Source organism: Numida meleagris, chromosome Z (genome assembly GCF_002078875.1).
Source record: "Numida meleagris isolate 19003 breed g44 Domestic line chromosome Z, NumMel1.0, whole genome shotgun sequence".
In the NCBI taxonomy this organism is placed as follows: domain Eukaryota; kingdom Metazoa; phylum Chordata; class Aves; order Galliformes; family Numididae; genus Numida; species Numida meleagris.
The window spans coordinates 17,938,939-17,957,126 of record NC_034438.1 but is presented as its reverse complement, the minus strand read 5'-3'; the positions used below and the strand labels follow the sequence as shown (position 1 = coordinate 17,957,126).

Sequence of the window (18,188 nt, the reverse complement as noted above, 5' to 3'; positions counted from 1 at the left end):
GCCAGGGGAGATTTAGGCTGGACATTAGGAAATACTACTTTTCTGAAAGAGCGGTCAGACGCTGGAACAGGCTGCCCAGGGAGGTAGTTGAGTCGCCGTCCCTGGAGGTGTTCAAGAAACGTTTAGATATAGCGTTGAGAGACCTGGTTTAGTGGGGTTATGTTGGTGGTAGGTGCATGGTTGGACTGGGTGATCTTGTAGGTCTTTTCCAACCTAGCTAATTCTATGATTCTATGATTCTATGTCCAAAACGACTTCCAGAAATCCTGGGACCAAAGTAAATATCCTTACCCTCATGTTACCTGCTATTATTTCCATACCCAAATATAAATGAGAAAAGGGAACTTTATTATTTATGTGGGCTCTGCTGCACAAGCACTGCCATCAAACTAAGAGCTTTTTTTTTTTTTTTTTTAACATCCCCCTCTTTTTTAAATTTTCCTTTCAGACAGTTTTGAAGTACTACTAAACACAATGTTCATAGCGAGTTCTGAGGACACGTATAGCTGGCTGCTGTATAGTGTCAGGGCAGCCATGAGTAAGCAGAGAGCACTATGTAACCTCAGACAAAGGTAGCAGCTGTGCTACCTCTGTTTCCACTGTTTGTTTCTAGCAGTAACCAAGTTTTGAGCTGGTCACCCAACGTGTGTGAAGGAATAAATCATTGGATACATTCATATGTCAGGAGAAAAAATACCATTGTATTTTGAAACCATCCAGGAGGTCATAAACCAAATTATGTTCTACAGCACCATAAAAATTTCTTCACACAGAGCAAGGGCAGCACAGAAAAAGCAAGTCTCTGTGTATCCATAAATACTTAATCACAGTCTATTCTTTTTCAAGGAGGGATTTACATGAAACACTTTAGAGTCAGAACACAGAAAACCATCCTTGGAGATTACTTCCAGCTTCAGGATCAGTTCAAAATGAGGGGACTGGTTACAAGAATCAAGGTCTCCTAGTAGAATGGACACATCTTAGCAGGTGGCTGTTCAGCCAGCAGGATTACAGATACTTCTCTGGGAAATAAAACGTTCCCTCACAAACGAGGTAAAAATAACTGTTATTTTCCTTGAGATGTTTGATTTTAAAAGTACTCAGGCCATAAAGCTAGTATATGCTGTCTGTGCATGGAAACGGAGTGTGACAGCTTGCATTAGTTGGGAACATGGGTTAACTAGCATATCATCACTAGGTACCAGTTATGGAGGCCTGCCTTGATCTGAGAGATCTGCCTGCCTACAGCACAAGCTACTCAGGAGAAAAGGAGCTAAGTCTTCCTATTTAAATATTTTTATGGGGGAAAAATCAGGTTTATTTTTAATTTTTCTTTTCATGCAGTTTCTCTATTTTTCAAAGTTGCATTTGAGGTGTGGGAGGAGATTACTTCCAGAGAAAATTTCCCTGCTCTGCTAATAAATGATATCCAAGCAACGTGTGATCCCACCACAGATGTGTCAGCTTTATAAAGGAATGTGCGAGGATATCATGTTTCTTAGTTATTTTAAGACTTCCAGAATTACAAAGCCATCCTACTTATAAAAAAGCATGTGCAGGCACAGCCTTATTTTTGTAGTGGAACCCACATCTAAGGAGAAAGCTGAATGAAAGAGCACAAATATAAAAGCAACCTGCACCATTTCAAATAAATTCTGCACTAAAGACCTGATCTCATTTGTACCAGTGTGAGTACACTGAAGTCAGTCAAATTACACAGACGTAAACAAGGAGATGCAGAACCAAACCCTAGATATCCTTGTCCCTTGCACCATAACACACAGGCAAAGCTAATTTTCTGTGGGAGTGGCTGCTATTATATTCTCTGATATATAAATCAGAGACTTGGAGACACGGCAGCTCAGCTGACAAGCAGAACAGGTTTCAGTATGCTATTTCAGACCTTTCTGCCACAAAATTGTCTGTGGGACAAAGTAAAAAATGAAGAAACTGAATTCTACTCTTATGTGATTTCAGTTCTCAGTCCTGACATAAAACATGATCTCTACATTCACTTTTGGAGATTTTGCCAAAAGCTTGCAGATTTTACAGTCTTTATGAGGAGTGAGAGCATGCAAGAATCCATTTACCAAATATTTTCTGCAGGATAGGGCCTTAGTTTTTATGCAGCAGGATAATCTTTAATGTGGGTACCCATCTTTTCTGAATAAAGGTCACACAAGAGCAACAGAAAGATTAGCAATGCATCATTTTAGACTATAGTCTTAAGTAATCCTTGACTACAAAATGCTTCTCTGGTACAATTTACTTTGCTACACACTGTTGCCCAAAGTTCCCAGTCACTTGAACATAAAACCTTTATCCATTAAGAATGGGTTCAAAGCATTTTCCCATGTCATGGGCAGGACAATTGAAGTGACGCATTTTAAGCAGTGATCTGATTGCTGATTTATCATCCTGAAGACTGCCAAACCTATGCACCCATTGCTTGGGTTTACATCAGGGATGTTTACAACATAAACAATACCAGATGCAAGCCAGCTCTGCCCCATGCTCCAAGCCTGAAAAGGATAATGGTGCATTATCGTCTCACCAAGTCTAAGGTGATATACCCTACCATTGCATCTTGTCTCTCTGAACAGGCTTAATTAGCTTAGTCTCAAGCACTGTACTGGCATGATCCATGCTATTTTCTGCTGAACAGGAGGCTGAGGGCTCCTGGCAGAAGCAGCAGTGGAGAAAGACACAGAAGATACTCCCACCTCACAGAGAATCCTCTGAAGCATGGCAGCAAGGGATGCCTAAGGAAGGAGCTCTCCTCTGGCAAGAGAGAAGAGAAAATTCCCCAAGACAATGTCATCTCTGTTCACTCTTCAGCAAGCAACAGGCCCAAGTCTCATCCATTCCAGGACTTATTTTACGTGCCCTCATTGCAATTTGATTAACAATCAATTACAAACTAAGTTTTTATGTAGACTGAGGGCATGGAAATTTCAGGCCTCTACTTACATGAATTCTTTATAGTCAAATATTTATTTGCAGTAAGTATTTGAGAGAAAGCCAAGGAAGCACACATGTTCACAGAGCTTGCTGTCTACACTGCGTTTCAGCCTTAGTCAAGGAGAAACTAAGATGCAATTGCATAGAGTTGTCCTATCCACTTTCTTCCTTCTGATTTCTAGATTTATAAAATAGAAGGCCAGTTAACTGCACTTAAGGACCTAGGCTGCTCATTTATAAAATACCAACTGTAAAATTTCATTCAGTCACCCTTTATTGAACCCAACAACATGCAACTGAGGTATAACTTTTTTCTAGCGGAAGGTTACCTCCTCTAAAAATAAGAAGTACTGTTTAAAAGAAATCTCTCATCTTCTTCATTTATTCCATTGCAATTTGCTTTCTGTAACAAAAGTAGACAACAGAGAGGCAAATCAAAATTATTTGAATATACTTGTAAATTTCAAATATATTGCCCCTCAGCCTTCTTTTGCTAAGCTATGTAGCCCAAATTATTTCAAGATTTTCACTGTACCTACAGCCCAGCAGTGGCTTTTGTAGCTGTTGTCATACCATTTTCATTCTGCATTTTAGAGGCACACTAGACGTGAACAGTCTTGCAGTATCAGTCCCATTTCACTTTTTCCTCCTCATCTTCACTGTTCCTCTAACAACAACGTCAGCCTTCCTTACCACAGCCCGAGGCATGGAAAGATACAGACCAACCCCTACGCTTTTGCAGACTCGCTGCTGCTTCAGGTTTCTCATTAAAGGGACTGCCTACAGAGCCTGGGTCTGAACCAACAAGTTTATATTTGACTGCATTAGCAAAATGTGTGTTAACAGGCCTGCTGTACTAAAGCATCCTGATTTCTCCTTCCATTTTCTATGTTCTCATCATTGATTAACACTCTGCCTATCTTCCTAACAAAATATCACTGCTATTTACAGTATGAGAACATTTGCATCTAGATCACTAATGAAAAAACAGAATAACATAAGACTTGGTAATAATCTAGTACATGGAATATGCTCAAAACAATTCCAGTTGGTGAGGCTACCCTTTTGATCCAGCTTTTAATCCACGTGCTATTTACTTTAATGATATCAGTGTGCTAGTTTTAAATCAGAATATTATGTGGTACTCATACTGATATTTTGCTGATACTTTTTAATGAATCTGATTTGAATAAGATTTTCTTAACATTATTTATTTATTTCAAAATCATGGTGACTGCCATTAAATATATTTGCTATCATCCTTTAATGTTTTTTTTATCATTAATACTCATATTTTCTCTTGCATTCTTTGCAGAGGATGAGAAAACAATAGACGGAATAAGCTACACTGGACTTTTACACTTAGCTTTTCAAAGTTTAATACTTTTTCAGACTTCCATTATATACTAGTTCCATAATTATGAAGAGATGCATGAGTTCTTCTTAGGTGTAAAGAATATTTTACGCTAGTCAAGTAAAGGTCAGACAAGCCTGGATTTTAAATTCATCTAGAATGGCCTATTTAGAACAAAGGAAAAAAAAATCAATTACTAACGTGCATACTTTATCCGCCAATAAATTGTAAGTCACTTTCCACCTCTTTATGACCTGAATACATCATCCTGATTATTTCCAAACAGATCAAAATATAAAATATACCAAAACCTCAAAACATAAGAGAAAAGAAAAAATATATACATTATTTTAATATTTTCTTCAGAGATGCAGATTTTTCAGCCACTTGTAAATTGAGGGAATCAATAAAGAAAAAACAACTGTGTGTCAATATATTAGAAATTTAGGATTTTCTCTTCACTGTAATACAAAGTAACTCAAGCGAGGTTAAAGACGCTGATAAACTGTAAAGAGAATGCAAACAAATTCAAAATCTTAGAACCTAAGTTTAGATTTTCCATGCATCATCCTTTTATTGCAATACTTGTGCAAATTTAATTTTGCAATTAGTGCATATTTCAGTGGAAAAACATTTTCCCCAAAATTGAAGAGGAAATACTTTGTTGGGGTTTTTTTGTTTGTTTGTTTTTGTTTTTCTCTAAAGCTAGAAGCTGAAACCCCCTAACAAGTTGGGATGTGATTAGGATTTATACTTGGAATCAACACTGGTCTGATCTGAGTGCCTTTAAGGGAACCTGGTCTCATTGAAGACAGAATTTAAGTTCCATGTATGTGTTAACAGTTAACAAAAGCAGGCAAAAATACAACAAAGTTTAAGTTCCATGGATCAGGATAACCAGTGATTTTACTACAAATCAGAAACATACTTACCAGAATCAGAAACATGGTATCTCAAAAATGTACTAAGAGGTTCGTGACGCAAATTGTAAAGAATGGTAAGATATAGCACTAATTCATGTCCTGGGTGTGTTTGATACATAAATGAAGCAAGACCAGCTACCATTGAGACCGTAAATACTGGCACTATTTCTGTTCATTCTCCAACTAGAATCCTGGAATTGATGCAGCAATATGAGGTACACTTTCTATGCAAAACAGCTATCTAGTACTATACACCAGCCAGATTTTTACACAGCAGTGATTCAATAAGTTCGATAGAGATCTGAGCACACCTTACACAGATACAATCACTTCATGAGACAAGAGAGGCTTCATTTTAAAACTCACCCTACCTGTACTGTCTCAAAAGACCAAACTTCATACAGGCCACTCCTCTGCCAATCCCCAAACAAAACAGTTTCATGTACTTTAATGCTCCCCTCCCCTGCTCCAAGCCCTTCTTGCACAGGCAGGGGCTGCTCTCCCAGGCAGCCTGTCCTCTTCCCATACAGGGGCCACAGCAGATGAGCTGCACCTGAGCAGCTCATCTTTTTCATCTGGGAAACCCCAGCAGCACAACCCGTGGAAGTATTTGATGTCCGGAACACAGGCATGGCATTTTGTGACCAAGAAATTTCCATGCCACCAGTAGCTCCACAGAAGCTTTCACCATCTGTAACAATAGCTCCAGCTGCAGTCAACAACATACTATCACCCATACTAGCACCTTTGTCTACTGCCTAAATCTTCACCTGTAATCACAGTTTAAAATTGTTCCAGCTGCATGATACAAGTTGCTGAACTAGCGCAAACTCAAAATTTCTGGAGTGTCAGCTTTGCCCCCTAAACACCTTTCCAGGTCAGGTGTAACCTCTGCTTCCACACCAGCAAGTAGCTGGCACAGGCACTTCCTAATGCAAGGGCAATGCACTTGTGTGCTTACTCCTGCTTCAGAGCCCATCTGGCTGCCAGGTGCTCAGAAATGCACAAGTTTGCATAAGCAAATACTAAACTGCTGGCACTCCCCAAGCTGCTTTAAAACCACAACCTTCTTCCTTACTTTGAGTCCACAGCTTCTACAACAGATGTTCCACCTGATTTCTCTCATTCCTTTGCTGACATCAGCAAAGAAGTTTCAATAAGAATGAAAGACAGCAAGATTTTTTTCCCATTCAATGGCAGACTTTTCTCAAGATGAAGTCTAACAGTCATGTGTAACTTCACAGTCCACAACATCCTTTGAAAATATGGTGGATGTGAAATTTACTGCAGTTCCTCCAGTAGGTCTGCATGGATGAACTAATTTTACATCTTTTTTCACTAATATTTCAATAGTTTTGAAAAATCGTAACTTTGACTTAGGTGTGATAAAACTTGTGAATGAGTAAGGGGAAAAAGACAGGGACATGTTAAAAAGCAAGGGAAAAATTATTCACAGATAACTTCCCTCATTTCTCCCTATCCTGGAAAAAAATAGGAGAAGAAAAAGGAAAAATGTTATTTCCCCTTCCCTTATCCTCTAAAGCTCGCTTTCCACACACATCTTCTCTCTTCTTTACTCAGTGCTCTTCAGATTAAAACAGGCTTAAAATATTTTCCTTCTGACTTCATAATTTTTGTTCAGTAGGGGAGTAAAAAAGTGGAAAAGGCAATGAAATGCATTGTCAGAATTAAAAAAAAAAAAGTTGTAAATTAAACCACTTTGAGAAGAGGCTTATTTTTTGGAATTTCTGTGAAGCTATGGAGTATTCTTTCAAATAATTTAGAAAATAAATTGTTTTTAATCTCACTCAGTTAACTCTTCAACTAGTCAGCAGCAAATGCTCTGAAGGTTACGGAAAGAGACTTCAATCTTCACCTCCTTTAACTAAATAGTATACTGGGGGAAATCAGAAGGGAAAGTTCTACTAAGATTGATTTACCAGAGGCTATCAGTTATAAAAAACAATACCTAGGTAACACAGACAGCAAATATTTTACCGGTGACTTGTAATGGAAACATTTAAGTGCTGAAAAAAAACATTTTCCATGAATGGTGAAGCCATTTCAGCAGTTAAAAAAGTCTGAAGTTATTCTAATTTGGATTAGAGATGTGTGGGATGTTTCAAGTCTGGTGACTGTTCCTACAGATGTCTCAGCTGCTGTTAAAGCAGATGCAGCTCAGTGGTGTCAGTCAGCTACAGAGATTTCAGTGCCTTTGAAACCAGAGTATACACATTCTGCAGACATTTTCACTCTTTCTCCAGCTGCAGTGATACTGCACCAATGATTTCAAATATAAACTGACAAATTCTCCCCTTCTCTTCCTTGTCCTCCACTTCCTCACAAACCACCCATGAGAAATCTTGTTTACTCAGGGACTCAGTCAGAGAACAGCAGGGAGCAAATAGAGAATTTAGTTGTGCATGTTTTATTTCAAGAGGAAAAAAATGATAGACATAATCAAGGAAGAAGACAAGACCTAGTTGCTATGGATAGTCTGTTTTCAAAATTTTTAATGATTGTTTGGTTTCAGAAGACTCCAAGAGAATGAGATACCCAAAGACCAAAAGCAAAGTATGCTCATTATACCATTATAAACCCTGTGTGTATATCCAGTTCTGTGCTTTAATAAAAGAGAGATGAAATTAATGATTAATTGTACCAGATATTCTGTCATGGTTTTGTGATTTTCGGTTATTGGTATTCCACATCATAACATCATGTAGTGGATATACCTGGTTCTCAGAAGAGAAGGACTACTACAGTCCCCACGGTACTTTGCTCCTCTGTTACCATTTTCCAGCCGGAGGGAAAAGATAAAAGCTCACAGTATAAAAACTTGCAGATCATGAGACCTCGTCCCTTTTTCTGCCCGTCTCTCGTCTTGGCAGCACCTTGCTCTCCAGCCGTCTTATCGTCGGTAGTAGAGTAAGGCCTACCTTGATTTTGGGACATTCTCTCTCTCTGTATTGGATTTATCAGCTTAAATTGTAATTATATTGTATTATAGTGTGTTGTTTTGCATTCCGATATCGTATTTAGTAAATTAGTTTGTTTCTCCTCAGATTGTTGCCGCTGTTCTTTGCTCTCAGGGCCATCTCCTTACCCTTTTTCCCTTTTCCCTTTTCCCGGGGCGTGGACCCGTGGATCCCCCGTCCCCTTTGTCATGGAATCGGGCTGAACGCCCGTAAACCGTTGACATATTCTCAGTATGAGCAGTGGAGAACAAAGCAGAGCAGGTTTCTGCAGACACCAACACTACAAATGTAAAGTATCTTCATGTTACAAAGGCAGCCAATTCTTGCTACTCCTTACTAATTTCTTATTTCAATTTGAGAAAAAGTCAGATTTTTTTTTTATTCTTCATTCAAGCAGCTCTACAAATGTGTCTGCAAACTTGAAGTTGTCCTACATGTTTTGCAGTTTTCTGTAATACACATCACTTTGATAAATGATCTCAGAAAACAGAACTAAACAAAATAAGTATACAGTATGTTCTGGTAACAATGTTTTAAATCAATGTGCCTTAGTAGATAAAAGTGTGACATGACAATCAAAGGGCATAATTTATCTGCCAAAATTCAGTGGGGCTTACATTTGTTTATACAGAATGCTAAAAGTTGAGTTTCTCTTTCATATAAAAATTGAACCATTTCCCTTTTCCAAGAAAACAAGAGATTAATATTTTCTTGTCTGCAGAAAATTCAAACATCAGTGTTCGCATTCTCACAGCACTGACTGATCTTCATGGTTTCTGTCTAAAAATTACCAAAGCAGCCGTCACTGGAGCACTTTCTTTTCAGAGTAGATCTAAAGAGTTTCATCCCATGTTCTTGTTCTAATAGAGATGCTCTTTGTTTTTGTTCTTTCTTCTTTCTTCTACATCCCACCACCAGATCTGGTGAGATCAAAGAGTAGTCAGTGTCAAAGAGTTCTATCACTGAAGGCAGGAGAGGAAAGGAGAGTTAAGCGACCTTCAGCTGCCTCCATTCAAGAGAGTGATGCTTCACCTTATCACACTGACATTTGGACACATTGCCCAAATGAAACCCACAAAGCGTTAGGCAGGGTAGAGTGACCACAGTCCCTCCAGATGTCTTTGCCACCAGAAGAAAAGGGCACTTGCACTGTTGGTATCACCATGCCAGCAGTGCCCTTCCCGTATTACAGGCAATCTGGTCACATTCAGAAGCAGTCGTTCCATGGCCTTGAATCTGGGAAATGGCAAACTGTGCCTGTCATAGGAGGGGCACTTCTCTGTGTTATTACAGTCTAAGTGATAGCGGCACTAGCAGGGTAAATTTTAATAAAGTAAAATTATGCTAATTTTCATTAATAATGATTATTAATCAAGGCACCCTTGATTGACAAGGAGGATGCCACTTTTATGTTTAAACATAGTTAGGTTAAAGAGATCATTAGCTGAGCTTTAAAAAAAAATGAATGTGAGTTTAGAACTTTATCCTTGTCGTATGTGTTTTTGGTTTCTGCAAGCGCTGGTGAATGCCAATGAGTCTGTAAAGCAGAAGAAGTCATACTCACTTCCATAGCAGCTGCAGGCAGGAGCAACACCAAGGAGTAAGTTCAAAAAATAATAAAATTACCACAGGCAACAGCAGAGCAGACAGGGATTAAAGCAGTAAAATCATTATCATACTGGCTTCATTATACTGACAATTAAGATACACGCATGTCCAGTGTCTTTTTCTTTCTGTTGCTGCTGGTCTTTTTTTTCTTTTGCTTCTGTTCCAGCAGTAATAGAGACATTGGCTTCACTCAAGCTGAGACTGCACTTGGAGAGAAGACAAGAAGCAGCAAATCAGTGCGATGCAAGGACGTACAGATGGAGGCCAAGTAGACACAAGTTGCATCACCCAGTGTGCTCTTGTGCTGCAGAATCGTGATACAGAATAGCAATTATGATTAAATGTTTAAAAACAGGAAGAAGGGATATAATGCTGGAATAATCTGCCAGATTTTCTGCTCTCGCAAGCACACTCCTTTCAAGGCTGCAGAGTCTAAGGCTTGTTGAAGTGATGGGCAGCAGCAGACATTATGTAACAAGGGCTGTGACAGCAGGATGTGGGATGCTGCAGAACCTGTTAGAGGAAAATATAGTTATAGAAAGTGGAAGGGAACATATTTCTGTCTCACTGTAATGAAGACAAAAAAATTACACAAAGAATCAGGAGTCTATTTTTTTTTAACAGGCAGTTTTGCCAAAATTTCCCATCAACCTACACTTTTTAAAATGGAGGTATAATTTGTGATTAGAGGTAAAGTTAGCACTCTTGTCTGTTCCAAAAGATGAGGCTGTCTCAGCTGGAATGTGAAGTCAGTCACTTGCAAACCTTTGCCACATCTTCTGATTTAGTCTTTTCTTGAAAATATAGCAAATGGAAATGAAACAGCAATGAGTTGCATTAAGGTTAATGACAAAATTAAAGTTCTATTGACAAACACTGCTGTGAGTTTATGTATTCAATCCAGCCAAGAAGTTTTAACAGGAAGGCTGTCTCAGGCTATGCAGTGTCCTAACTGAGAACACCAGGTGGAATGGTTTCTTATTTTTACTTTTCAATCATTCTCCTAAAGTGGCTCAGCTCAAATCCAGAGGCTGCTTCTTCAGTGATGAACTCTTTGACTACCCATGCAGCCACAGTGAATTATAGAATAAGCAAAACAGTCACCTTGTTTACTGTGACATTGCTTTGTGAGGTTGCTTTCTTTTGTTCTGCTTTTAATTTTCACTCATATTATTTCATTTCATTTCATTTCATTCTTTCAAGAACAGCAGGCTGAAAGCTGAAAACGACTTCATGAAAATACTGCATTTGAGAATGTTAGGGTTCTTTTCTTTTTAGATGGGTACAGGGATATTCACTCATCACAAACCTCCAGGCAGGCAGGATGGGAAGGGCTTCTGTGGGTGTCCAGCATTTAGCTCCCTGTGAGGCTTCCAGGTGACTCTGAAGAACTGTTTTGGTAGCAGACATATTCAGCTTGTCAGGACAAAAAAAAAGACACTTCATTCCAGAGCATGACCTCAATAATCAATAAGAAATACTTCTGCAAAAGCCTTTTTCTTAAAACAGTCTCATATGAGTAAAAAAATAATTTTCTTTAAAACAACGTTTTCATTAAAAAATAATACCATCAAGTATAATTCTCAGCAGTAAGAGCAAACATTTTCTGTTTGAAGAAAAAATATGTTTTTGTTTAAAAAGAAGAACTTGCAAGATTTCTAATAAAAACAAATATATGGAGTGAAAGCTAGTTTGGAGGCAGTTTGCACTCACCAGCTGTGTGAGGTCCTATGTCTCTGTCCCTTCTTGCCCTTTTGCAAGTGCTGCCTGCATTTGTTGTCTTGACCTGGACATAGGCCAGACAAATGGCTGGGAACAATCTGAAGAGACAGTAGCAGGTCGGAGCACGGGTGCATCCAGCCCTCTGCTCTGCCTCCAGCTGTGCAATGGGAGACGCCAGCCATGTGAGCAAACACAGCTGCTCTTTCTGCTCATCTCACCTCACCTACCCCAGCAACCTCAGCTGGGCTGATAGAGTGTACACACTACTTTTGTGTCTGCTGGAACTTTTAGAATGTTTCCAGATGCATTAAGTTGACTAATCCATATTTGAATATGTTGATGCCATCTGCTTTACAGCCTTCTGCAACATCAAATTCAGAAGTTCACTACCCACTGTGTGGGAAATGATTTAAACTGATCTCCTACCAATTGCAATGAGTGCCTGCAGTGCCCATACCGTGGGATTTAATGAATACAAATTCTGCATTAGGCTTGCCTCCGTTCTGATTCTGTAACCTTCAGGCATATTTCTCCAGCTTCTTTTTCTCTGAGATGAAATCTTATTATAACCAGCATTTTAGTATCTGCACAGAAGACACTGATCTTGATTCCCGTTGATCATTTTATCTGCCCTTCACTATGTCTGTCTTGAGATGTGGAGACCAGAATTTCACACATCACTGATAATGTGCACATACATAGGAAAATGATCCTTTTTCCTTATTCTCATCATCCTTCTAATTCTAACCACTATTTTGCTGGCTTTTTTGACTGCTGCCACTGTGTATTGCAGAGAGATGGCAACAATATGTTCAATATCTGAGTTCAGCATCACACAAAGTCAAGATGATATTTCCCTACAGTTTTTACTTTGAAACTCATCAACTACCTTTTTGCTTGCTCACTCCATTTTGCAAGGTTCATTTGAAGTCATGTTTCATCAGCACGTTTGATTACTTGCTAGAGTTTAATATAATCTGCAGACATAGAGTCTTCACTGTTCACTCCTTTACCCAGCTCACCGATCATGCTGTTGGAAAAAATTAGTCCCTGAAGATCCTGCTGCTGCTCCTCCTTCATGATAGAAATTGAATATTACTCCCACCAAAGCCCTGTCTTTTCCTGGATAGATCTTCTACAAGAAAAAATGACTTGCCTCTACAGATAAAACAGCACCAGCGCACACTAGTGTCATTTACTGACTACCTCAAAACTCAGTAATCATGAATGTTTGTCCGTGGAAAGTGCTCCCTTGAGAGAGCTACAATCTTATACAGCGAGTCAAATAGCTCAGAAATAAACAAAGTGTAAGGGGAAGTGACAAATTAGAAGTTTTTTTTCTGTAAAAATACCAGTCTGTTTTTACAAACTGGACTGCCTCCAATATTATCCTCTTTAATAAGCTCCTCTGTGTAGGTGAGCACCAGGTCCAGTAGCATTTCACCTCTCGTAGGTTTGTCTAATACCTGGACCACAATGTCATCCTCAGCTGGCTCCATGCATCCCCTGGATGGATTCCAAGCCTGCCAGACAAATCCAAGAAGAGCTGGCAAGAGAATATATTCACATAAATATTTTGCATACATTTAAAAAGCCCTGTGAGAGTATTTTCTGCTCATAATCTCTGTCTATCTCTTCCCTTACTCCCCCAAAATTTACCATCATTGTGCTTTTAATGATAACAGTGAAATAAAGGCCACACAGAGGAGTTTGATGTAGCTTTACTGCAGTAGTACTGTTCTCCAAAGCTTTTTGTTTTCCTCAGTAAGACAGGATGATATTTTTTTGTGGGGCTAGAACAGTCTTACTGGGAATTCAAACTTATTTTTAACTGGGCAGCTTAAGCAGGAACTGTATATCATGTTATATTTCTCAAACAGTATCTGAGTATGTAATGCTGCATGGAGGCTTCCCTGAGGATCATCGTGGGACAAGCAGCATCATGCAGGCTGGAGCAGCAGAATCACAGCACTTGCACATCCATCCCAAAATATGCTGTCAGTTCATAACTAAATCCTTATTACTAACTAATCTCTGAACATTTACTGACCCTGCTTGCAGTGCCCTGGCACATAGTGCTGTCTCTGAGACCAAAAGGGTTGAAAAACAGCACTCTTTCCCTCATGAGGATAGTTTATAGCACCTAAATCCCAAGGAGGTGCAACATGGGGTGACATTGTCCCTGTAGAACATTGGTCTCCAAATCAGTCCCTGAAAGGGAGTTGCACCTAGTAGTATTTCTCTGACATCCCTCTCTGCTCTCCAGAACAATCCACCTTCTGGAGGCCTTGGTTCCCTGCCAGGGCAGAAAGCTAAAATCCCTAGAGGCATCAGGCTGCTTTGGTAGAAAGCCTTGTTGGGATAATGGGGCTATAGTGGGGGAAGAAAAGTACAGGGGCAGTTATGCTCCCAGACCCAGTGTTTTGAGCACAGCATCCTCTGTTCAACACTTGCAACATCATGGTGTTTTGGAGTAGTAGTGGAAGGGAGGTCAGACAGTTGAAAGGAGTGGATTTATCCAGCCAGCTGCAGATTACAGATCTACAGTAAGCAAACTTCCTCCTTGTGTTTGTAAAATCTGAGCTAAGAGAAAGTGAGCCAGGTTTCATCCTGGCCATGCAGATCTGAGCCACTGCTCAAAGCACTAATAAAGATCATTAGTAGAAATGGTCAGAGTAACGTTCTAATTTCCTTGGATTTCTGCTTCACATTACAAAGAGACAAATTAGCAACACAGTGGAAGTACGAGGCATGTGCTTTTAAACAACAGAATTAATAGATAACATGACTAGTGGAGATCAGTAAACAGGATGTGTCCCCAGAATAATCTATCAGTGGCTCTACCAACTAAATTTAAACTGTTTAACAAGAATAGTTTGTCCACAGCAGCAGCAGACTGAACTGCAGTTTGTCATAGGCTTAAAGGCTCAACTATGTAACCCGTGTTTGCACTGAAATTTAATTCCCATTTGACATAGAAGGCTGGGACAAAGTCCTTTGTATCACGTAAGCTGTGTGCAGGAAGTCAGCAAGAAGTCAACATGTTGAAAAACCAAAGCAAAGCACCTGCTGACCCCAGAGCTGATGGCCATGCCTCGAGCAACCAGCTTCTGGGTCTCCTGAGGTTAGGGCAAATAAGCAGATACAAAGTCATTATCACAGCACCGGTGGTGACCGTGGGACCTCCTAGTTATATGACCAAGATGGAGAAGATTGTCTTCACAAAGATTTTCTCGTGAGTTTTTATTTTCTCATATGTGATGTTAAGGTTATGTGCCTAATATGTAGCATCCAGATATGAGATATGCTGTACTGGTGCTTTTATTGCAAGGTCAGATGTGACCCTATACACAGATGCTTGAATGTCCTAGGTCCTATTCACAAAGCTTCTTTCTGTGAAATGAGAGCCAATCACCAAGCACACTGTTTGCCTTATATACTAAGTACATCAGAAATGCTAAAATTAACTACCGAGGGCTCACGGAGTGCCTTATTCAACCTAATTTTCACTAATGAGCAGAGTACTGATGGCTAAGAACATGTGCCCAAGCAAGTTTGAAGCATGCCACAACTATTTACATGTGAAGTTTTATACCATCCTTTAGATATATGGGAAGCAGAGAGGGGACATCCTATCCTACTACAGCAACCCTGCCTGTTCCAAGATGAAGACTACCTGCTTGGGAGAGGAGAGCAGCCTCTTCCACGTGGGCTGGAAACCCTTATTTTGCAGCAGTTTAAAAACCAGGCCTTGGGCTGGCGCTTGTTATCTCTACCTCTTCAATCCTCTTGCTCCCCAGGGTCCCTGGATAACCCAGCACCATCTTGCAGGTTTTTATCCTGTGATGTCACCTCAAGCTACCTCAGTGACTCCCACCACCAGTAGTAGACTCGCACTTTCATGAGCACTGGCTGACAGCACATTGCCTTGCCAGTACTGAATGATTGTGTGGTGCTTAACGTCTGTGTTCTTTTTTTTTTTTTTTTTTGCTTGCTTTCATGTAAATAACAAATACTTCTCTTTCTTAGTTTATGCAGTAAATCCAGTGCTACCTACACAGCTTTACATGGAATCTGCAATCCTGCAAAGATAATACTTGCTTAATCCTTTAAATGTCCTCTGAGATTTGGTAAGGGAGAATTATTTCCCCACATGACAAGTAAGGAAATAACGCAGACGAGAGCCAGGACCCAAGAGCACAAGGCAGCTCTTTAGCAAATTCAGTCCTGCTGCTGAGGTCACTGTGTCGAAGAGGATGCTGTTGACCTCCTCTACATATGGATGAATAACCTGTTTACTACAGCAATCAGGTAACAACTCTTTGCTTTCCTTGAACTGGACCTGTCTCAGAAACACTTTCCTCTACCTATCATACGCATTGATAGCAAGTGGGCATCTATCAGCACCAGTTGCCCAAGTGTGGACATTGAGCTGGGCAAGGAATTTGCGTTTCTCCAGCCATGAAAGTATGCAGCACAGGACCAGACTGAATTAATATTTACCAGTCTTATGGCCTGTAAAAGAGAGGCAAAGAGGTGAGAGAAGGCTGAGTCCAGGAACCTGTGTAAGTTCTTCTGTACAAAAATGTCTTCATATATCATATTGCCATACCTACTGTGGAAGAAGTGATTTTGATGGAAAAAGTGACTTTAACAGGAAAACTTTTCAACAATAATATCTACTGACAAGGTACCAGTAATTACTGCAGTCCCATAAAAGTTGTTATTTTTGAGCTAATGCCATGCAAGAACCTTACTTTCCATGTCTTCAGCGATGTGTGCCAGCTCTTAGAGGAATTGCAGAGTGCTTCTGATCAAGGAATTTTTGACACACGGCATAGCACGTGAGGCACAACAACACTGGTCTGTGTGAGATTCCTTTTGGCATCCCTCTTTCTGCAAGGAGGAAGAATTTCCCAGGAAGAAAAGGAACAAGGACTTCTGACTACCTTTTCTGTCCATGCTTTTACTCAGGTCTCCACAAAAGCAAAAAATATCCTGTGTACTTAAGGAAGATAATAACTGCCATGAAATAAAGCCTACATAACCAGATGAACAAAACAAACCAAAACAAAATGCATTTTGGTGTAAGAAAAAGCTTAACAAATTTTACATTGATTGCAAAAACACTCAAGCTAAATGTAAGTCCAACAAAAGAGATTTTTTTTTACAAAGGAGCAAATACAAGGAACAAATTAAACTTCTCTGGATTTTCAGAAGTTAGAGTTTTATGATATAGGAGACAAGATCAGTGGCTTTATAGACTGCATTTTCCTTCCAGCTACTAGGAAACACTCTGAAGTGAAAGAATAGGTAACAGTTAGTGAACTTCATCCTTTCTCAAGCTCACAGAGACCTTCAGAAAAAAAAGCACTAGCTTTGTGACAAATGTTTTCTTCTATTTCAATAAACATAGGATGCTGCTATAACAGTAAAGAGAAACATTTCATAGATATTTTCTTTCCACTCATATTTTCAAAAGACAAAAAAAAACATTTCAAAACATAATTTTTAAGAATCATCATAATATAAAATAATTAACATGATAGCCATCTTAACCACAATGTTACAAGATTTGAGGAGAGCATCAGAAGAACTTCTGCAGCCATGTGGAGACCCAGAAAAAAAGTAAAATTTATAATCATGGGTACCTCTAACTGTCAAAATTCATGGGCAGATGTACATCCTAAACGATCTGCCATATTTCTTCTGTTACTTCCATGAAGTTCAAGCTGCTTTGAGCATGTGAGCATCCTTCCATATGGCTGATGACATTGTTCAGGTATATCTTTAAAGCACCTGTAAGTTCTTTCAATACTAGGATTAATTCCATTCACTGAGTGTTTACTATGTCCCCACTAAAGACCTGATGCTAATCCACAGTAACATTAGCCAGCTCTTGTTTAATCAACCAGTTCATAGCTGAGCAGAGCACACCAGCAGCCAAAACTAGTGTGCTTTGTATAATGGCCGTGATGACATTTCTGTCTGCAGCTCAGCCTGTTTATGTGGCAGACATAATTACTGCACAGTCCTGGCATTGGTTTGGCAGATAAAGCATTGGCTTATGACAGTGTATTGCTTGAAAAAATAAAGGAGAGTGTTTAAGGAAGAACAGTGATGAGGCAGCACTAGAAACACTGTGATTGATTTTCTCCTGCACTATTGTTATTGCATTACCCTGGTCAAGAATGTTGTATCTGCTATGGGCAATAAACTAGAGATAGAGAAAAACAGGTAAAGAAAGTCTGTCAGAACACTTCATTTTCTATGAGAAAAAGAAGAAACATTTCTCCTTTGAACATACAAATAGATTATCACAGTCCACTGCTCCCAAATAGTTGTCTCTTGCAGATAGCCCAGGTGAGTGCACAGGTGTAAGGCGGGAAGGATAGGAAGGACAGGAAGTAGCAGGCAATACATTGGAAAGTTTACTTTAAGAATACTGTATGCCAGACAGAAAGTCACTGAGCTCTTCCCTTTTTCTTGTCCTTGGTAATGTACTCAATGAAATTAAAGACCAACCTTAAGCACCCACAAAATGAAAACAAGCTGAGGGATTCCTGAAAAAAAATCCTGGATGACCCATTTAAACAGCTTGTTGGAGAGACAAATAAACCTCAAAGAACTAAAACTCTAAAA

The 18,188-nt window shown here is 39.4% G+C and overlaps 1 long non-coding RNA gene across 1 annotated transcript; it reads left to right on the top strand.

The window, feature by feature from the left end:
* LOC110390018 lies at positions 501–4,220 on the top strand. The gene is made up of 2 exons (XR_002433496.1): positions 501–1,053; positions 1,199–4,220. It is a non-coding gene; the product is annotated as an uncharacterized LOC110390018 (long non-coding RNA).